This window comes from Ostrea edulis, chromosome 10, assembly GCF_947568905.1.
Source record: "Ostrea edulis chromosome 10, xbOstEdul1.1, whole genome shotgun sequence".
NCBI classification, from domain to species: domain Eukaryota; kingdom Metazoa; phylum Mollusca; class Bivalvia; order Ostreida; family Ostreidae; genus Ostrea; species Ostrea edulis.
This window is the reverse complement of record NC_079173.1, coordinates 40,553,295-40,578,048: the sequence shown is the minus strand read 5'-3', so window position 1 is coordinate 40,578,048 and position 24,754 is coordinate 40,553,295. Positions and strand designations below refer to the sequence as shown.

Below are 24,754 nucleotides of genomic sequence, written 5' to 3'. Positions count from 1 at the left end.
TATTGTTGACATGTAGAGAAAAATGCCTAAAGATATAACACAACATATGTCAAAAGGTCACACTGGGGTCAACGCATTGTCTTATGACAGTGAACAAGACCATTAACTTAGGTCACCAGGAATTTTCTGATATATCTAATATACTATATGTTATTATTATTATATTATATATTGTTATTTAACAATTACTTCAGAGAGATTCATCTGCATGTTCTTCAAAACAAAGATTAAATTTTAGAATTTGAAATTTTACTTATAAGTATTTATGATTCACACAGATGCATGTGCGCGCGTACGTTTTCAGCTTCATAGTAAAACCAGGTGTTCCTAAGATAAATTTCCCTGCATGACTGCAAACTGAACGCAACCTTCATTTCAATACTACAGTGTTTAATACAGCATTAAAATACAGCATTGAAATGGTAATAATAGTCCTGCTCCATCTTTATTTCATCTGAAGCCTCCGTTTTATATTTTTAATCATTGCATAATTAATGATTAAAATGTTAAACAGAGAAATAAAATATGGATGTTATAGCTCTACAAACTTATCCTTCATTCTTTATTTTACTACAATGTATAATGCATACTGTAATGACCAGGAACTACTATACTTCTATAATACATACATACATCTTAGACCTGTTTATTGAATTACATTACATGAATATTTAAATGATACTTTTACAAATTTATAACATCTGGCACCTTTATAAAATAAAAAGGGGTGAAATGAATAAGGTGAAAATAATAATGATCTAATAAAGGTTCCTAGGAGGGGTATAAGCATCCCCTGTTGACTATTTACACCCACCATGAGTGTGTATCGATCTTAATCAGGTAAGTAGAGTAATCTATAGTCAAATAAGCACTTACAGAACCAAACAATTGGATTGAAATGACAAGGAGTGTATTAGACCTGCAATGACAGGTTGTATTTATGAATTAGATAATTATTTTATCATAAAATTTAACAAGAGGCCTAAGGGCCACATCGCTCACCTGAGTCACCTTGGTTCATATTTAAAGATTTTCCCCCTATATTTGTATGCTAAACTTTGATCCCCCCCCCCTTGTGACCCCACCCTACCCCTGGGGGCCATGATTTTAACAAACTGAAATCCGAAATATGTCAGAAAGCGTTCATGTAAATATAAGCTTTTCTGGCTCAGTGGTTCATGAGAAGAAGATTTTTAAAGATTTTCCTTATACACTGTACACTTGTATGTAAAACTTTGATCCCCTATTGTGGTCCCATCCAACCCCGGGGGCCATGATTTGAACTTGAATCTGCACTATGTCAGGAAGCTTTCATGTAAATTTCAGCTTTTCTGGCCCAGTGGTTCTTGAGAAGAAGATTTTAAAAGATTTTTCCTATATATTTGCATGTAAAACTTTGATCCCCTTTTGTGGCCCCATCCAACCCCCAGGGGCCATGATTTGAACAAACTAAAATCTCTGTTATGTCAGGAAGCTTTCATGTAAATCTCAGCTTTTCTGGCTCAGTAGTTCTTGAGAAGAAGAGTTCTAAAGATTTATCCTATATACTTGTATGTAAAACTTTGATCCCCTATTGTGGCCCCATCCAACCCACAGAGGCCAGAGGCCATGATTTGAACAAACTTGAATCTGCACTATGTCAGGAAGCTTTCATGTAAATTTAAGCTTTTCTGGCCCAGTGGTTCTTGAGGATTTTTAAATGACCCCACCCTATTTTTGTATTTTTGTGATTATCTCCCCTTTGAAATGGACATGGCCCTTCATTTCAACAAACTTGAAAGCCCAAGGATGCTTTGTGGCAAGTTTGGTTGAAATTGGACCAGCGGTTCTTGAGAAGAAGTCGAAAATGTGAAAAGTTTACGACGCCGACACAACAGACAACCAACAAATTTTGATCAGAAAAGCTCACTTGAGCCTTTAGATCAGGTGAGCTAAAAACTGCAGAATTCATGTCGTCATTGATAGGGGAGTGCAATGAAGTGCCTATCAAGGTTTTCAACATCACAACTACCCCATTACATGACACTGGTTCCACTGTCTCTACCAAACACGCTACAAGGAACATTTCCCTGATATCCCATTGCAGTCTTTAGAATTTGCACTAAATGATGTAAAATAAAAGCATAGTCTTTAATCTATTGTGAGGAATGGAGTTGAATGTAAAGTGTTGAAAAGTCATATATTTGATGCGGATGTTTTTTGGAAAAGTTTTGTCATTTCAAATGTACTTAATAACAATAAAAGTTCTTTGGAATTGCATTTTGATAGAAGTATATGCATAAATATCTGGGGTATCCCATGAATGAACATGACCACATATAGGACTAATATACATGTGTATATAGTAATGATAAAAAGGACCACACACATATACCCTACCAAGTGAACAAGTCTAAGACTTATAAACATATCCTCTCAATAAACTAGACTATAAACACATCTTTTCTTTTGAATTCAAAATATTTTAACTTTTTCGATTCCCAGCCTGACTTTAATTATCTAGATTTTAAAGCATGATCCCTATGTACTCATTTCATACCGGTATAGCTAGACTATACAAAACAAACCTAAATCAACAGCCATTCTCAAATGAACTTATAGTCAAACACTACAACCTGCCTCTTCAGACAGCCAACTGGTTATAGAGTGCCACTTGTGCTGCTGTTTCTTGTTGTGGTAATCCTGTCAGCACACAACAACCTTATACTCTATGCAAAGATTCACCAAATACAGAAATAACAGAAGAATCTAGAACTGAAATTCCAAACAAGAAAAAAGCACAATGACATATATTCAACCAGATTGAGTTCATCACTTGTGAATATTAACCTCTTTCCATATTCCATAATCAAATACCGTAACTCATATATCAAAACTTTTTGTTCTCAACTACTTAGTGATAAACTTGTGTGCAGCCAGTAATTTTCACATCAGAGATAAAGTTAAACACAAACGAGAAACAACGAAATACTGTAAATGGGGAAATGATTGCGGTGGTTTTAATTTCGCTATGTTCGCGGTCGCGGATTTTTCCGCAAAATTAAAACAACCGCAATCATTTTGCAAGTGTTACACAATATGTTTTGAACAGTTACAAAATTTGAATTCCGCGAAAATAAAACCACCGCAATTAGACCAATATGAAAAACCGCGAACTTTTAGCACCGCGAAATTAAAACCACTTACAGTATTCCTAACGACAATGCCTCTCACGAACTTCGCAAAAATTTCTCGTACATGAATAAAAGTTGATTTATAGTACGCTATTGCTGTGTTTCAGTGTACCCATAGAATGTATATCTAAAAAAATCTGAGATAAAATTGATGCATGCATGCAGGCTTACATATAAATTTCTTAAAACTCTCAATATTAATATACAGGTCGTACTCACTTCAATGGATTTTAATCATGAGTCACATACTGTTGGATATTAGTTGAGATTTATGTATATACTTACAGTCCCCCTAATTCCTAATTTCCCGATACTTTGACATCTGATTCCACATAAATCCTGGCTGCTTGAAGACTCGATCTTCTCCAATCTGACAGTATAATGAAGATTTCATTAATCCAACCTCTTATTTCTTGTATGCTACCCACAGACTAATGAGGATTTTCTTAATAAACTTATGACATAATCCCTTATTACATATCTTGATATTCTTTCCAGTAAATTTGATGGAGTATCTGGGCTTTCATATATAGCCAAAACCTGCACAGGTACTACATGTAAGGGATTATATGTTACTACATAATGGCTGACTTTCTTTTAAAACATGAATTTAAAATACAATTATCAGTGTACGTAATATTCTATTTGTATATATCCCTTTTCATTGCATAATATATAGCTGGGTTGTAGTTCAGTCATGTAACATAAGTCGACTGCTGAACTATATATAAGATCATAAGTTGAAGTCCAGCCAGCCAGGGTTTTCAAATTTTTAGATTACTTTCCACTAACACTGCAAAAAAAGTACATTTGAAAAAAATTTAAGTTCAAAATATTGTTGTACATATCCTCCACTTTTCATCTATATCAAATTTCTCTGGTGTAAAAGCAAAAAAAAATTCATTTCACGCATTCTTTTTGTTTGAGTGCCCCTTGTCAAATTTCGAATGGGGAGGTTGACTATCTGTTAATGAAAATTACAAAGGTCTAATTTTACAGAATGGTTCGAATGGGGAAGTTGCATCCTATTGGTTGTGAAAAATATTACAAAGGTCTGCTTTTCTTCGGTCTAATTTTACAGATCTTTAAATACACAGCAAGCATAAGAGTTTCATGAAAGCATTTATCCAGATTTCCACATCCTACAAATTTCTTCTTGTTGAATTGACCCCTATGCCAATGCATGGCCTTTGGGAACTATAAGACCGGCCATCCTGCTGCTTATTTTGTAAAATATTAACTAAAACATACTTTCTCTTGAGGCAGAGTATGTATATAAATATTGATACAGAGGTTCATAATTCTTAATGATTTTTTTCTAACCCCCCCCCCCCTCCCCACTTCAGACGAACATGCATTCTTTAAATTCTCCAGCCGTAGAAAGGATATTCATGGGCATGCATGCAATCTGCTTGCCCTATAGCTAGGTCTTTGTGCAGAATTTTCTTTTAAGCCACAAGTCCTCTTGCTGCTATATTTGCCATTTGCCCAAATTAATTCAGTCAGCAACTTGTAGTACACATGCTTGTTATCATGAGAGTACTAACTCCTGTACCAAACTTCAATTCTTGAATTCAATGGAGTAAAATGAAATATACATGTACCCATCTTATAATTTAACAGTATAGATAAACTGATTGACAATTTTAAAAGGCTTAATTACCATTTCAAATAAAATACCACTTCAATACAAGATTCTATGGGGATCCGGGTTAAAATAGGTCCTCAGTACCCTTAGCTTGTCGTAAGAGGTACGTGATTAAATGGGGCAGTCCTTCGGATGAGACAACAAAAACCGAGGCCCATGCAGTATGTGTCACAAAGATCATACCCTAGCTGTTCAAAGGCCACAAGTGCCAAGCATATTATAGGCCTAAATTTTACAGCCCTTCACCGTGGCAATGGTAACATCTCCATCTGAGTGAAATATTCTCGAGTGGGATGTTAAACAATATAAATTCAATCAGATCAATCACTCAAATATAAGAAAATTTACTTATATTGAGTGATATGGTACATGTATATATGATTATTTACACCGAGAAATTAAAAAAAAAAATTATACCCATACATTTCTTAAAAAGTCCATACTTTAGAAAATGAAGTTCTTAATTAGCAGGTGCAAATTAAAAGTTGAACATTGACAATAAAATTACAAGTTCCACATTTAAAAACATCATCTTCACATTGCGTCCTCGGAAACTAAAATGTCGAAAAATAGATTTTGGTAAAAAAAATAACTACAACCTCTCCGTCACATTTTGTGTTGAATAAATACATCATGCATAGTAAGCTTAAGATTAATGAACCTTCAGTAAGGGCAATATATCACATGCACAGTAAGCTTATACAGATTAATTAACATACACTTAGCATATATTATGCACTCCATGAAGTACGCTGGCGTGAAGTGTTACAGATCCTACTCAAACGTATTTTCAAAAATAAAATTCATTTCTAAAATACATGTTGTATCACAAATCCATGTTACTGAAAATTTACCTATAATTATAAATATTTCATGTTATTTTTACTATGAAATATCACGTGGAAGAGAAATAGCAGACAATTGATACTAGCCTAAAAGCTAGCTAGGACACAAATATATTTATACGGTCACCTTAACACAGGGTTTTATTTACAGTCTAATGCACAGTCAGCGTAACTATAGCGATAAATTAAAACCAAAATGCCCATAACAACATATACTGCTAACTCCTTAAGGCAAATGTGATGAATCTCGTGCAAGAAAAAAGTAAAAAATGTCCAGAAAAAGTAACTATCCCCTCCCTTTCCATGCTATGCGTTGCAGCCCCATACAATATCCCCATTAATAGCAAGGAATTATTGGATTCTTCCTTGGAGATTTAATCACGACTATCAATTTCTGTCCTATGGAGAATTGCTGATCATAAAATGCTACACAGCAACATCTTATTGGTATAAATCACAGTTCAGACTCATTCCTTTATCTTGTTCGTTTTATTATTGTGTGACTGATAGAGGCTCCCTCAAACAATATTGTGGGTATGTGTACTACCACTGTTGAAACATTGAGCATTAGTATACAGTAGTGGATCTGTCAGGGGTGGGAATGTTACAATTAATCCTGGGGTAATGACCCCCCCTCCCCCCCCCCAACTCCCAACCCATCCCTCCCTTTGATTGAATATATTTTTCATAAAAGGCAATATTTTGCTATTTTTTGGCACAACACCACCACCACCACCACCCACTTTTTGGGTATATAAAAGGTACAAAAATGGGTTCCAACTCCCAACCCCCAACCCCAACCCCCCTTGAAAATCTTCTAGATCTGCCTATATACTCCACCATACATTTCTACCATATACATGTTTGTTTAAGATTTTCAATTAAATATTCTTCAGACCTGTGACAGCCATTCTTACAGTTCTTATCTATGAAAAAAAAAAAATAATTGTCATTGAAAGAGCAGCTGTAACTCGATCTGAACCACAAAGAGCCTACAACTAATCCAATTGATTTATATTTTATAGATCATTCCTTTTCACTGGCAACATCCATACAATTATTGGGAAAGACGCAAGATATCAAAATGTTAAATGAAACTTAAATTCATGGAGAAAACCTCCGCACTACTACAGTAAATATATAGTTACATTGAATTTGATGTCCTCCAGTCGAAGCTAAAGCTAGTTTTTCTATCAACTATCATCCATCACTCAAGCCAGCCTGCTCATTTCATTCCTTCTTTCTACATTCAGTTTATATGGCTTGTTATATTTCAGCTCAATTTCAATGTTTGGATATTTAACCTAATGAAGAAAATTACTATAATTATAATCATGCATGTAGATTCACAATGTAGCACTCGATTTTCTCTTTCTGAAAATTTTATAAAATAATTGCTCTCTCCCCCCCCCAGTAAACTTTCTATATACATTGTATTTTTACCTTTCAATTTCTTTTTTATGCAGTGTAATTATGCACCTCATCATGAAGAATTACAAATATGTCACAGGTTGGTCATTTTGAGACACCTGATATCAGCCATTGTCAATAGATTTCACATACACAACATACCACGACATAAACGAGAGCAGTCAGTAGCAGAATACTCTCTCCCTCTGAACATCCAGAAAACCTGGGCTCGTGGTGACAAAACTAATCTCAAACACAGGACACCTGGAATTTCAAACACAACATCAGATGCCACCTTTATTGGGAAGACTGAACACCCCTTTTGCATTATCTAAGGATTTCAACAAGAATCCAGTTTCAGTTACATTAACAATTTGAGCTTTAAAGCTTGAAATTCAATTACCTTCCTTTCAAACCCCTGCCTCCAGATTTTAATAAATTGGCACTATTTGTGCTTTATAATACCATTATAGGATTACCAACAACAAAATGTTTATACCACTCGAACATGAATTCACGAAATTAGACTCCCAACAGAAGAGCGCTGCATGAGACTAAGGCCTTCAAGCTTAAACTGTTGTTTTATGTGTGCACTTCACTCTCAATTATTGTAGCTGCAATCTCATTATCTGAATCAAGTTCCCGCAATTATATCAACAATAATCAACAAAATATTGCAGCATTCCTAAACATTTCCGTGGAAATATCGACCACGATCAATGAGAAAATGGACAGAAGTCAATGACATTTGTACATACATGTAAGCAACAACCATTAATTAGGATAGCTCGCACTTGAAATGTCTGATTCAGGTGAATTACATCGGTACTGAAAATATGCTGAAATGTCATTATATATACAGAAATGCTATACATTTAATATAATTCAATTTCTGGAATTATCCCGAGTATGCATGTCCTTTCAAACCAACATACACCCGGCCATATACACATTAACTCATCACTATAATAATATATTGTTTCCAAATTGCTGTGAGGTACTCTTTGGCAAGTAATAAATTTATAACATTATAAAAGTCCATTGCACCCATCAAGGCAGTCATCAGCTCTGAGCTTCCTGCCTCAGTGCAAAAATAAAATCCTATAAATTCATCAATTTTAATATCGACACAATCACATCACACTTCTGCAAAAATTAGTGGACCATCTGAGAACACTGTAAATCATAATAATGATTAAATTCACAAAAAACAATGGTTAAACAAATAAACACCTCCTACTGCCTGCCTCCACAAGAACCAACAAGTTTTCTCTTAATATATCGATGCAAACTTCAGTTTCTATTAATGCAATGTCAACAGAAGCATTTCCCTTGGAGTGCTCTCATAAAACCTTTCATTCTGTTTGCCTCTGTGTATTAATCACAAAATGATATTGGTATCATTGTACACCTGAAGAGCAACATGTTTGCCTAATCAATTATTAACTAATTACGATGCTGATCACACTTAATAAGACCCCCCCCTGGAACAACAGAAAAGGCATTCTAAAGTACAATCAACATTTTAATTTTATATCCTTCTGTAGTTATAGGGGTATCAAAATCATTGAAATAATTCATTCTTCGTTAATCTATAGTCTGGTTTGCAAGATTATATGTAATGAAGGCTGCAGATAATGTAAAACAGTCAAACATTTTTCCGATACAAAATTTACCGAGTTTATAATATGAATATGAATTTCATTCACTGGATATAGGATGCATGCATGCATATTTAATGCGAGGAAACTGAAACTTTATTTGCTTGAGCCAAACAGCTGAGAACTGCAGTCTTCATACAATTATGTACAGGTTAATTTTGATAAGACATTTATAGCATATACACAGCAAATGATCTATCTGAAAGCTTTACATTCAACCAAAAACGATTTGTACAATCTGAAGATGAAAAACAATAAACATGCTGCCATTAAAACAAAACACATTACCTGCAAAAACAAATCTTGTAAAAATTACTTCCTTCGAACAAAAACTCCACGAAACGCGCAAGACGATGTACTTCAAATGTAGATCATTGAGTAAACATTCCACAATTTCATGTTTACAGATAGACTTATCTCCCCCTGAACAGATAGATAATATCATTTACAGAGCTGATACAACTCATTTTTGACAAGGCAACATCAGATCCCTATCTCCCTCACACAATCTGCCCCCGTGGCTATATATTCTGTGGTTTGGATAAAAATATTTATTTTCCAGTTGGCTGCTTGGAAATTGAAGCCATGTAGATTAACACCCTGGACAAAAGTTTATTTGCTGAGTAAAAATGATCAGGAAATGAAACCAGTCGGTGAATAATACATTGTGAAACGGGAGTAGGAGTTTGCAACAATGATTGCACTCTTAGCTAAATTTTTCCCCCTTAACATGTGCAAAGCAAGACTATTATAAATATTTATATACTTGATAAAAACAATTTGGCAAATATAAAAAGAATATGACTGAATGATTCTTTAAATAACTGTTTCCATTTGAAACTAATTAAATTTCTACGTAACAATTTAACTCATAAATAACAAACTGTTAAGGTATATTGGTCTAGTATAGAAGAGATATATAGAATTAAATTCATAATTTGGGAAACCCCTACTGCATGTGAGCCTACGGTTTGAATAAATTTGAATCATTATATCTATATATGTACAGTATTAAAGGATACTTACATAACAATTTGACAAGCTGTACTTTAACTGTCAGTCTAGATAAGATTTTTGATGATCTTATTCCTATATATAACACATTTCCAATGTTTTTACATTTAACATTTTTTTGAATTGAAATGCAGATAGCCATCAATGTCCCCATGAATGTACAGTAGTTGCATGAATCTGAATGTCAACAGAAAAGATGTATAGAATCTAATTAATACAAGAAGAAATTTCATTTGTGAAAAAATATACACTTGATCAAGGCACGACAGTATAATGAAAGAAAGCAGAGGTGAGCAAGCTCACACACCCCACGCTCCAACATTGCTTGACAATTAATGCCTCACATAATGAATGCATGGTAATGCTATGCAATACTGCAAGAACAGGACAGACGGGCTCAAAATTCTAAGTTCAAAAGGAGCATAACTCCCAGAAAAATTATTGAATCAGAATTTCCTGGGAATATGCACATCTACACAGTGGGTTCTTATTAACTACAAAGTTTCACAAAATTCTGTTCAGTGGTCTCAGAAGAGTTGCACTGACAATCAAGAACAGAACTGACGGACTGGAAATTCTAAGTTCAAAAGGGACATAACTCTAAGAAAAATTATTGAATCAGAATTTCCTGGGAATATGCACATCTACACAGTGTATCCTTGTTCAAAGTTTCACGAAATTCTGTTGAGCAGTCTCAGAGGAGATGCGCTAACATAAAAGGGACTGAAGGATGGGTCAAAAACATTATACCCTGCGCAACTTCACTGTGTGCCCGGTATATAATTAGCTGATGTACTGCTTCAATCATGAAGTTAGCTAGCTGGCACAAATTATATGTGTCACAGTTCGAATAAATTAATAATTTCTTGCATACATGTACATTGCCATTGTAAAAAATTTAGACTCCTATTGTAGATGTCCGAATAAATTAAGGCAATGCAGTCTTTATTTACCCCGAGGGTGGGTGGGGGGGGATGAATAAAATACATGGTATCTTGTGTTCTTGATAACAAGATTTTAAAAGAAAATTTTCCTGTATCCTTTAATTAACATCCCACTGTCCCGTTCCTGGTTTATACTCAGGTCATCATGTTTTAAAATAAATCCACATTAAATATGAAGCATTTTTCTAAATTGTGACTTTTTAAACAGCTAGGTCCCCTGTATTTTCACTACATCTAAATTATCCCCCCTTTTTGTGCATTCCCTTCATTACAAGAAATAATACGCAGTGCAATACACACGAAATAAACAGGAGAGAAAATGTTTGTTGTATGGATCAACTACCACAACCCTTCGGGAATCTTTTCTCTCGTACAGCGACATCACCGGCTGTAAGTGAGAGAGCCAAGGATTTATATTTAATTATAAGTATGTTCTGCACTCTGGGCTATTTATCAGTCAGTTTTTGATCGTGTTAATGAATCCCTAACATGACGTACGAGACCTGTCGGATGTAAGGTCTCGTTCCAAACGATTCAATGACATGGGACCTGACCATTGGAGGTCGCACTAAAAAAGTCCACTACTTTTGAATATATTCACGCGATTCTAACACCACAAGTATAAGGAACTGCCAGTTGTCACTATAAGGCCTGCAGTGATCGTAGTCTGGGGAACAACTTCTGAATCACTGTTACGTAATGTTCACTCAACAATTAGAACTGTGTATGCAGCTCCTGTTAAAGACCTAGCTGTATTTACTTCACCTGATGACCAGTAAATCAGGTAATAATCTACCGAGTGCAGAATACTGCAGATAAGTATATGACAGATAAACTTCAAATTGGCATATATTGTTACATATGTGTATAAGCCAATTTCCACCTGGCATATTGCATTACATTTAACTAGTCTTAATTAAAATAGCTAAAATATGAACTGCAATCTGATTACTCAAGCTGCACATTTTTTATGACATGTATTTCAACCTCTCCACCAAGTTAAGCATATATCCCTTACAGAAATCATACTTCTAATTTTCATATATTTCAAATATACAATATTTTATAGCACAGTCACTGCACAACAGACCTTAATTAATAATCCAATGTTCTCCATTAGTATCAAATCACCAACAGCACTACAGTACTAATTAGCATAGGAAATAACTGGCTGTGTAAACACTGTGGGACTTGGCGAGGAGGCCATGCATTACAAAGTGTGGAATAATTTAAGAAAATTAAGGAGATTTATACAGTTACGTAAGTTATATACACCTGAAAGTACATGCACACACAATTTCATGGTTTCCCCATATACTGGCATATATTTATCAAATAAATTCAGACAGAATGGATTGATTCTTCTGCGTATCTTAATTTATATATACTAGTTTTAAATTCCTCCATTATTGGCAGACATCACGGAGACAAGCTGCATTAATCTGTTACAATTGTTTTCTGGCAGCAAAACTTGCAAAACTTTAATATGGAGCATCATTATCTCCGTGATGAAATTTACCATACAATGTAAGCAGTACTCCCTAGATTTTTCTACAAGCTTATAGAATCTTATAGAAACTACCAGACAACTAACTCTAAACCCCATAACTCAGTGCCAGCCACGACTCTCCGATTCTCCGCCTGCACACTAATCACACGAAACATGTGCTCCGATTATATACACATCTAGGCTGCATGAGAATTAATTTCAACATTTCTTCACTGGATGCAAATATAACTGGTTTTAATCTTATTTGAATTGTGTTAAATTGCCACGTTTCTCTCTGTTTGTGCAGATTTTTATTTCACATGAGATTAAAAGACACATTAGAAATTTTATACAATCACACCATTGTGATCATACAGTACATCTATAAATTCCCAAATGACCTATCTAACAAATATAATCAATATAATCAATTTTGAATAAATGTATCACTGTTGTTTTTTCAGTGTATTTTAAAGGAAATTAGCACTAAATGTATATTGTCATATTTTTGCCAAAAAGAATTATACATGTACATATTACTTTGCTTAAAAAATATTTACAAAACCTGTAATGTGAGAAAGTGGTGGAAATGCTTGATGGAATACATAATGTATTTAAATTCTAAATATTCTCTAAGAGTTGTAATGTAACCTTTATCTTCAATGTAGATATAAGATACAAATTAAACCAGAATTGTACTGTTTTTAACTCATGACATGTTAAGAAATTCCCTTAAGCTTGCATTATAATCACAAAAATAATCAAAAAATAGTAAGTATTATCATATCTAAAAACTTAAATTTCATCAGCATTTTTCACACCTCAACCCACCACCACCACCAACAATAAATCTCTTAAGGAGGTATATACTACACCAGGCAAATTTGATGTAGATGAAAAGTGGAGGATATATATTTACAACAATAATTTGAAATTGAAAACTTTCAAATTTATTTTGTTTAGTCAAAAAATACAGTTTTAGTAGAAAACAATCCGGAAAAAAATTAATTTAAAACCCCTGCTGGATTCGAATCTGCGATCTACGGTTCAGCAGTTGGCGTGCTAATCTACTGAGCTACTCAGCTAGATGATGATTTTTGAAATGAATATAGACAAATCTTGCTAATATCTATATTTTCATCCATGTTTTAACAGGAAGTCAGCCATTATGATGATGTAGAGTACCTCCTTAATCTGGCCATCACAATACACCAGTCATTAGGTTAAGATGCTCTAGAATCACTATATCAGTTAATGATATTGGATGTAGAACTATCAAGGATTTGCCATTCAAATGCTGCGATTAAATTAGATGTGAATGTGTATATATTTAGATGTGAATGTCAATATATATACATATGTATATAATATTCACTCTGATTTGAGAAAATTAAGGTGGCCATGGCTCTACAATTGAATAATTTTTAACTCACAGCACCTTATATGAAGTATGATTTCACCCTCAAATGAGTCATATAGAAACTCTCAAGTAATATGATTTTTTTTTCTGGATTTTTTTCTCGATTGATAAAAAGGTGTTTTGTTTGTAAGAGCTATAGGTTCTAAAATCCAAATTCTGCTTTAATTTGATGTATGATATAAATATCTATAATTTGATGTATGATATAAATATCTATAATTTGATGTATGATATAAATATCTTTAATTTGATGTATGATATAAATATCTATAATTTGATGTATGATATAAATATCTATAATTTGATGTATGATATAAATATCTTTAATTTGATGTATGATATAAATATCTATAATTTGATGTATGATATAAATATCTATAATTTGATGTATGATATAAATATCTATAATTTGATGTATGATATAAATATCTTTAATTTGATGTATGATATAAATATCTATAATTTGATGTATGATATAAATATCTATAATTTGATGTATGATATAAATATCTATAATTTGATGTATGATATAAATATCTATAATTTTATGTATGATATAAATATCTATAATTTGATGTATGATATAAATATCTATAATTTGATGTATGATATAAATATCTATTAATAAAACCTGCCAACATGACTTGTGAAGATCTCAATAATTCTAATCTTATTAAAAATTGTTGACTTAATATACCTAACACAGTATAAACACTAATATCTCAATTGTCATACATATATCAAAAATGATTTTCTCTAAAGTTCATAAAGTTTGATGTTAGAACCCAGCTGATGCTAAATATTCGTAGTCAAATGATGTTTACACCATTTACGTTCCGTTTCGCAGTCTGTTGTATCGCATCTTTTTAAAAACAGTTTAACTCTTAATTGGACTTACAATTGGATTAATATTAAAAATTACAAAGTATTCATGGATAATCATGTAAAAAATACTATCCAAAAACATAACAAAAATCTTGTCATTTATCTCCTTTACGTGATACAATCAAACAGTAGTGAGGGGCCTGCAAGTATATACATGTAATTACTACCTCCACCCACGGGAATTTATAAATGTGTGCGTTTTTCACAAATTCTCCAACAGTTTAGGAATTACTTCGTATATCTGTTAACAGTTAAAAGAAAAACAAGAGGCAGATGGACCACAACACTCACCCGAGTCACAACATTGGTCATCTGTTTTTCAGAGGAAGATTTTAAAAGGATATTCTTCACCTCTTCGCTACAATGATAAACGTTGACCCTATATACCCTGATGTAGCTGCACATGGCTTCGATGAAGATCTGTAGCTCTCTGGGAAAATGTCTGTCTCAAGATTTTCCCACAGAGCAACATATCTGCATCATCTACATGGGTTTGTGAATTAAATGAATTAAGTTTCTCGAATCAAATTAAGCAGCTATTGGTTCCACCCTATGAGGACTGCAAAAGTCTGGGGGTCGTGAATTTCATATTTAGTAAGTGGACTTCTGCTTATAATATAATTAAGCAAACATTTTGACTTTTTCATCTCCTGATGTAAATAAAATTTTCTAAAAAAGCTCCACCCTGGCCGCACGAACCCTGAACCCATGGGTCATGAATTTCAGTTTTGGTATAGGACTCAGTGCTCGATCATTTACAATCTTGTCAGCAGATTTACTGCTTGATGTCCAGAAGTCAAGATTTTCTATGTAATAATGAGTTTTTATAACCAACTTTAATAGCTTTACCCTGGGGCATGAAACTTTATAAAATCCTTGGGTAATGGAATCAGTGTTGGAAAAGGGCTTATAATGCCAACTGTTTGACTGCTTGATACCCAGGAGTAAAGGAGATTTTTGAGGCATTAATTTTGATGGTTTTAAGATATTATGTCCCTCAAACTCCATGGAATTTATGACTTTTCTTCCCCTTTACCCATGTATGCATACATGTAACATACCAAAATCAAGAGCAGAGCCTGAAAATGTTCAAAAAATTTACGGCCAACAGTTATGACAGAAAGGGACTCAGATGATTTCAAGACTGAGACTGAAACTGAGCACATTGCAACAAAACTGAACCCTTAATTGCTGCTTTTAAACTCCGGTGCATCTGGGACTACAACGTTTAGTCATATAGAGAATGTTGAAGTATAAGAAATCTCCAAAGCGAGAAATATTTTCTGGTTTGTTTAATTAAAACCATGACAGGAAATTATCAGATATAGTTCCTCCTGGAAGGGATTGTGGATCAAATCTATTCAAGAAATATAACAAGGGACATCTTGTGTGGACAAAGGCTTAATTCATACTAAGAAGCATCTGTGGAATTCGTTCCCATTACGACTTCTGGGTAATATGATTACAGGTTTGCAATCGGGCTAAAATCCTTTCCCTTTTTTTCTGATTATAATTAGCATGACAATCAAGATACTTCCCACTGCTACACAAAATGCCATATGTTGACACAAAGTATTAGCGGAAACAGAATACACAACTATAAATGAATCTGTCGTACACAAAGAAATTAGTTTCTGCAATCCGGGTGATGCCAGTATTGGATGTGACAATCTTATTACCAAAAGATAAATTGAACACACAGCATAGTACACCAAAAGATAAGTCAATATTGCAGTGAAGTGTTGAGCTTATGAATATATGTACTGTTTCTGTCAATAGCAACTACAACAGAAAAATAAGTTTTCTACTTCATTCTCCGACTAGAAGAACTGCTACTGCCCGAACTCCCATTACTCCGCAGCAGTAACCTACAACACAAGCCAAAAGTTATCATCATTTGCCTTGCATCACCAAAACGTTTTATGTGCATGTCTCTTCTAACTTTAGCTGAAGCATCGTTAAGGCTCTTTTTTCTTGATTGTGTGACGGGTATAGCAGCCAGTAAAACTTTAATAGCAGAGACCAATTTCCACACAATATTGGACAGATATGGTGCCTGATGAATTTATGACATGACAAATGCTGTTTTTAAAGCATCCTTGTAACTCAAACAGCCATGAAATCCGATTGTCATAGCCTTCATCGAAGTCTTGAAAGAGAGAGTAGTCTGGAATTGATGCCATTTAAATAGACAGTCCCTCACACTCTGTATTTAATATGTGTGAGAAGTGGCACAGTCCATCATTTCCTAGCAGTATAATAAAACTCTCAACTTATTGGAACACACACCTCCTTAATTATTACAGCTCACTCATGAATTTACAAAACCAATTCAAATTGAAATTAAAACAAACACTTGATCTGCTTATGAAATATAATCCTCACTGATCAAAATCAATATCCTAAAATGACAGTCATGCAGGAAACAATTTGTACTATATATATAATTAAATAAAAAGGCAGGAGACTATGCAGTTCCAAAATATATTCAAATCACTTGGGATTTCTAGATTTTAGCATCCATCCTCAGGTGAATACAAATTAATATTGAATATGGCATGGTATTTAATATTTGTATATTCAACTGAGAATGGATGTTAAAATGTAGAAAGCCTTAATATTGATTTGAATATATTTTGGAACTGCATAATTTCCTGCTTTTTTATTTGATTATTTTGACTGTGTGATATCAACTCTTTCTATTACGATTACATAAACAGTATATAAATATATATATATATATATATATATATATATAGAGAGAGAGAGAGAGAGAGAGAGATAAATAGATAGATATATATATATAGATAAGATAAAATAAGATATATATATACGTAAAAAATAATAACACTAGTCTATTAACAGATTGTTTTTATGAAAAACAAATTTCTCCCCAAATTGAAAGTGCTCTAAATGAGACCTCCTCCCCTTAATGTAGTGCATGGTATAGAGGAGAAAACATGGGCATGAACAAAGACATTATGAATTCCTAGTTAAGCCACATTGGAAAAGTATTCACAAACTATTTTACACCCTCCACCCCCCAGACCGGCCACTATAACTTTAAGGATTACATTGGCAATTGGACCCTCCTGTCCCTATAATATGCACATCTGCAAATGACAATGAAGAATTATACAAAATACTAATTAAGTTTCAAATCTATCAGATAATTGCCTTTAGGAGAAGTATTCACAAGCTGTTTTACATCCTCCACACCTCTTAGATCCACTATAACTTGTAGGTAACTAAGATCCTCCCTTCCCACCAATACGCACATCTACAAATGGCAATGAAGCATTGTACAAAGTTTCAAATCTATCAGATAAGTCATATAGGAGAGGTGTTCACAAGCTATTTTACATCCTTCACCCCTCTTAGATCTGCTATATATAATTTTATTGAGTCCTCCCATCCTACAAAAACATGTATGCACATCTACAAATGGCAATGAAGCATTGTACAAAGTTTCAAGGCTATCCAATAAGCCATATGGGAGGAGAAGCGTTCACAAGATTTTGTGACAGATGGACGGACAGACAGATTAAAGTACAAAAACAATATGTCTCCGCTGAAAGAGGCAAACATATAAATATCACAAAGCCGACTGAGTACACTGGACTACTTTCATAAATTCTTCAGGAATATATATATGATATGATATGACATAGTATGTATTATATAATACTCCTAAAGAATTGATAAAAATAGTTATATACATACTCTCAAATGCTAGCTATCAGCTTAGTGATATTCTTATACACTTAATTATATACTACTTGTGTAGACTTTTCTTAACTTACTTCTGAATATATACATGTATATATATATATATACACACACACATACAATATGCACACCGAATGTAAATATAATATACTGAATGTACAAAAGCTGAACCACTAATAAGCATGCACATAGCTCAAAAGTTGAATCCAAAAATTAGTCTGAATGTTTTATCTGAATTGGTTAAACGTACACTGTTTGATAGGTTAATTGGCATTTATCAAGCTTACACTTAACACCTCCATATAGATTAGTATCCTATTAAGCCACATCATTTGATAAAAAATGTTTTTAAAACATAATTATGATGAATGATGTTAACTTTTGACCAATTTTACAAATGTAACTTAATTGGTTTGAAACAGATAATATGTTAGATATTAACCAGACCAAGTTCATACAGTTCAAGTGTATATCAAGTCCGACTACAGATACTAGTCAATCGCTGAAAGGCAATCATACAGAATAATATGCAGAAATGCTCGAGATGACAAAGAAATGCATTTTCCCTGTTAATATCTTTGCAACAAAGGCACTAAATTAATTGACACAATACGCTGCTGTCAACACACGCTGAATGAAAATCCGACTTTCAAATACCAGGAAGCTCAACAAGTCCGAGGAGTGAAAGGAAATTGTGACGATCACACAGGCATTTGACAGTTGCAATTATCAACTCCACAATCGATTTATCTATCGCAACATGTTTACTACCCTAAATAGTTTTCTCCTTCAATGACCAATTTCCCTGAAATGAACATTTTGATTAAAAGAAAGTTTGGGGTATTTTTTTTCTTATTTCAATATGTTAATAGTTTGTTGGAATCATTCTATAAATTTTATTCCTAATAAAATTGGATCTGATATCAGCCTTTAATCCAGTAGAAACTTAATTACAGGTGGTTATGAAATATGTTTCAGCTTTAAATTCATGTTGTGGGTGTATATTCAGGCTTTTATCTATAAATCCATTTTCAGGAGTATTAATTATTGGCTATAATTTCACTGCAATTTAAAATTTCAGTTTTTGTCTAGAGTAAAAAACAGTGAAAAATAACTCCATGTAGCTAAATTACAGTGTACAGTTTGACATGTCAATTGCAAAGAAAATTTGAAGTTGAACTAAACTCCTCCATCATTTAATCCTATACCGAGGCCTTACAGACACATTGAATACACTGATATATCAGTTTTTATCGTGAAATTAAACAAGTTGAAAATATATAATTTTCATATTTATAAGAAAGTATATTAAAGTCCATGTTCCACAAACTCTGCAATTTGTAGTCAATCATGAATAAGAAACTTTTATCTTCTTGGAATTTTTTTTCCCGCAAGTACTTATAGTAGTGCAACATTTCTTTTGCAGTTTAGGATAAATTCAATTCATTTGAGTCTAGAATCTCTTTCTTTCTCATCAGAGAAACAAGCCCCCTAAGATCCAAACCTTTAAGAACTATTGTTCTGTCATCCTATTCACGACCAGCCTGTCACCCCATCTGTTGCCTTCTACTGGTTGTCACACTTAATCACAGCACAATACACGCCAGCATTGATGGCTGGTGAATGAATGTCCCTCACACACAGACAGACTCACTGACAATACCCCTGCTTTGTTCATCCTATGTGACAAGACCTGAATACCTAAGGAAGGTTATATAGTCAGCCACATCTGATGGGACAACTGACGCACAGGGGATTTAACATACTGGGGGGGCATTTATGGGTTTTGGAGGGTGAATAATGGCTTGACATTCTGTTACAAGGTATAAAGGTTGTAGTACAAAAGCTAGATAGAATAGTATTTTATGGCAATCTTCAATTTTTCACATGCCTGGCAAATTCAGGATGATCATAATTATACATATTGCATGTCCCTTCATATCAATGTCAATTCCGACTAATCCAAAGCCCACAATACTACAAGACTAATTACAGAGAGAGAACCCTAGTATGAATATATGGACGAGACAGAAGCCTTTGTTACATGACTCAGGTGTGCTGAATGTGCAACAGGTAACTTAAGCTGGAATCTGCATGTCTGCAGATAAGTGAAGATGGTTGGAATATTTGCACCTGTAGCCTAAGCTGAACTAGGAAGAATTGTTTTAGCACACTAAAAGTGATGTCTCCCCCTTCCATTTTCCATATTTCTTTTGAATACATTGTTTGGGATCATCTATAGTGGAACATTAAGAGCTTACGTACATATTATGTACAGTGCATATATGTGTGCATCAACCAAGGAAGAGTGTTATGAACATATGATAGTAAATTAAACTTACCAAAGATCAAATTTAAGGCCTATAGCTATATCAAAAGACAAAAAAAGTTATGGTCCACAAACAAAAACAGCCCCCAAAATTCTATGATTTGACCTTTAAATAAAAGGTCAAAGGTCATCAAAAATGGCATGTGATACACAGTCTTATATATCATCCAGTTTACCCACATACCAAATATTAAAGGAACCCATGGGGATCCGGATTAGAATAGGGCCTCAGTATCCCTTGTTTGTCATACTAAATGGGACAGTCCTTCGGATGAGACTGCAAAAACTGAAGCTTGGTGTCACAGCAGGTGTGACACAATAAAGATCACTCCCTGCTTAAAGGCTGTAAGCCTCGAGCATTGGCCTAAATTTTGCAGCCCTTCACCGGCAATGGCGATGTCTCCATATGAGTGAAATATTTTCAAGAGGGACGTTAAACAACATACAATTAATCAAATATCAAAGGCCTATGTCAATTATAAAGACAAAAAGTTATATGGTTCAAACAAAAAAATTCTATTAATTGACATAAAAGGTCAAGGTCATCAAAAATGGTACGTGACATGCTGTCTTAATTATCATGGTATATATTCACATACCAAATATCAAAGACCTATGTCAAAAGACAAAAAGTTATAGTTTAGACAAACTTTGTATGAGAAGTGGAAGAAGAATTTATTAATTCACTAAAACAGCTGCCCCCCCTCTGGGAGACAACTCCTATAGAGAATAAAATCTAATTAACTGCAATCTATAGATAAGTAAGCTTTAATTAACTACAATCTAATTATAAACGAGTGAAATTAACTGGAATCTCTAAATCCTCATTAAGCTTAAATTTCTAGGTAAATACATCCAGCTGAAATCTCTAAGTCAATACATCCAGTTGTAATCTCTCTGTCAATACATCCAGTTGTAATCTCTCTGTCAATACATCCAGCTGAAATCTCTAAGTCAATACATCCAGCTTGAAATCTCTAAGTCAATACATCCAGCTGAAATCTCTAAGTCAGTACACCCAGTTAGAATCTTTAGGTCAGTCATCCAAATGGAGCAATCAATATATGTTTACGTCTTTGGTTTGACATGACTATGGCAAGGGAAGGGCTAAAACTCACAACATCTCGGTTACGCAGCGAATTATGCTCTACCACTGAGCTACCATGATCAGTTGGATTTTAAGAGGGATCTTTAGGAAACTGAGCTGTAAATCTCGGACAAACCCAATACACTGCGCGGAATCTCCTGACTTTAGAACATTGAGAAATGGAATCTCAAGCAAACAGTGCTGGTACAACCAGAAAAGTGCATTATAATGGAATTAAAATAAATGTAACCTAAGCTGAAATCTCAAGACATGTAAACTGAGCTGAAATCTCGAATGCATGCAAACTGAATTGGAATCTTAAGGCACTAATAAACTGAGCTGGAATCTTATTATGCAAGTGTAAAATGGGCTAGCATTTCTAATTAATGGAGTGGGAAGAAGAAATGGGTTAGCATTTCTAATTAATGGAGTGGGAAGAAGAAATGGGCTAGCATTTCTAATTAATGGAGTGGGAAGAAGAAATGGGTTAGCATTTCTAATTAATGGAGTGGGAAGAAGAAATGGGCTAGCATTTCTAATTAATGGAGTGGGAAGAAGAAATGGGCTAGCATTTCTAATTAAAGGAGTGGGAAGAAGATATGGGCTAGTATTTCTAATTAATGGAGTGGGAAGAAGAAATGGGCTAGCATTTCTAATTAATGGAGTGGGAAGAAAAAATGGGCTACCATTTCTGATTAATGGAGTGGGAAGAAGAAAAATTGAGCTCCAGGAATATCTGAACAACAAATCTCAGGACAAAAACTGAGCTTAATCCGCAGCCAATTTAACAATTAAGAAACCATTTCTTCTTCATCACCGTGACGAGATTTCACCCATAAATCAGATGTTCTAAGTACATCTCCTAGCAATAACTGTTCGTCACATCCATGTCAACTTACAAATATAGTAAAACACGGTTATAGCAAACCTCCAAGGCTAGCAATAACTGTTCGTCACATCCATGTCAACTTACAAATACAGTAAAACACGGTTATAGCGAACCTCCAAGGCTAGCAATAACTGTTCGTCACATCCATGTCAACTTACAAATATAGTAAAACACGGTTATAGCGAAACTCCAAGGCTAGCAAAAACAGTTTGTTATACCAAAACTTCATTATACAGTAAAATATGATTATAGCGAACCTCCAGGCCAGTAAAAACAGTTTGGTATACCAAAACTTCATTATACAGTAAAATATGGTTATAGCGAACCTCCAGGCCAGTAAAAACAGTTTGGTATACCAAAACTTCATTATACAGTAAAAAGATAGTTATAGCAAACCTCCAAGGCTAGCAAAAACAGTTTGTTACACCACAAACTTCATTATACAGTAAAACATAGTTATAGCAAACCTTCAGGACCAGAAAAAACAGTTTGTTATGACTTAACTTTATTATACAGTAAAACACGGTTATAGCAAACCTTCAGGACCAGCAAAAACAGTTTGTTATAACCAAACTTTACTATACAGTAATACACGGTTATAGTGAACCACAGAGGCAGCCGAGAAACAGTTTGTTATAACCAAACTTCATTATACAGTAAAACATAGTTATAGCAAACCTTCAGGACCAGCAAAAACAGTTTGTTATAACTTAACTTTATTATACAGTAAAACATGGTTATAGCAAACCTTCAGGACCACACAAAAACAGTTTGTTATGACTTAATTTTATTATACAGTAAAACACGGTTATAGCAAACTTTCAGGACCACACAAAAACAGTTTGTTATAAAACCCCTGCTGGACTCGGACCTGTGATCTACAATTCAGCAGGCAACATGCTAACCTACTGAGCTACTCAGCGAAGCGATGACTTTTTTTAAATGAATAGACAAATATTGCTGATATTTATATTTTCATCCAATAGCCATTATGACGATGTACATTACCTCCTTAATAAGCAGATATCATCCGAGACTTCCAGAAACTTTTTCTACTGCACACACATTCTGAGGTTACGTGTTGACTGTAATGAATACTAAATTTATCAATTTCATTCATTCTTGTCAAGCACTACAATTTTCGCAGTGAAACATATCATGACGTATAAAGTTTCATTATCTTTTTTATTCAAAAGTCATAAAATTGTTCTTAGGGAATACACAGATATAAGATTTCTCCATCCACAAAATTTTAGTATGCAAACACAATATTTCATATCCTTGATGACATATAGGGCAGGCATTGTACGTGCTATATCACATGCTATTTCAGTCGTCACCGGTTAAATTGGATATTCTCACAGAGACAACTTATAGTAACATGCATGCAATTGCATATGGTTTCAAAAAAAAATATTGATATGAATCATACAAAAATTAATTCAATAAAAGTTTTCCACAAACCTCTGAGTCTTTAGAACACCATGTTGTGTAAATGTGTAGAGGAATGCTGTATAAATCACACTGTCCTGAAAAACGAGTTAGAAGTTTACTGTGTTACAGATAATTAACCCTGAGAAAAACTTTCCAGACTATGGTGTTTCAAACAGCCCTGACGTCTTTCTGCATTGGCTCAGCTTTCCCTGAGTTAAGACTTAAATCTTTTCATCTCGTTAACTATCTTAAACATTAAGTACTAATTCTTTCATTAATTGCCACCACATGCCCTAGACATAAATGCACCTTAAGGTATTAAAAATAAATCACTTTAAGTTTTGTGTAACTTTAATTACAATGAAAAGTCAAGAATTTTTCTTAAACTTAATTAATGGATCAATTAATCTCTGTTTTAACTGACTAAGCTGAAAGGAATTTACTTTTGAAATAAAATCATAATTACTTTTAAATTCTCACAATACAAATCAAAGACTTAACTTTCTGGAATCTTCAAAATGAATTAAGCCATCTCTAAAGATCTTAGAGAATTCCATTGTATTATAATAACACTATCATGTACAATGTATGTATACAAACTAATATAAACTTAAAAAACCAGGGAAATGTAAAACTTTCATTCTTATGCAACATACAAAAATGAACACACTCACCATCCGTTTCATGTCATTCCTTCAGAAATACAACATTTTATCTTTATATTTTTGACAGAAAACATTATTTCAGGTGTGTTTTTTATTTCATAAACACTAGCTGGGATATCAATGGCATGGGGG

The 24,754-nt window shown here is 33.7% G+C and overlaps 1 protein-coding gene across 6 annotated transcripts in view; it reads right to left on the bottom strand.

The window, feature by feature from the left end:
* Positions 1 to 24,754, bottom strand: part of LOC125666098 (zinc finger CCCH domain-containing protein 10-like) — a 78,893-nt gene that overhangs the window by 38,985 nt on the left and 15,154 nt on the right. For 2 of the 6 annotated variants that reach the window (XM_056151360.1, XM_056151361.1), the window contains exons 3-5: positions 23,988 to 24,052; positions 23,532 to 23,608; positions 3,459 to 3,543 (exon numbers count right to left, since the gene is read on the bottom strand). The exons of 1 other annotated variant lie outside the window; for it this stretch is intronic. The gene's annotated coding sequence lies outside the window, so the exon portion shown is untranslated. Of the gene's footprint in view, positions 1 to 3,458; positions 3,544 to 9,025; positions 9,292 to 23,531; positions 23,609 to 23,987; positions 24,053 to 24,754 lie in introns of those variants that run through there. 3 more of the 6 variants (XM_056151352.1, XM_056151362.1, XM_056151363.1) reach the window with 3 other exon arrangements.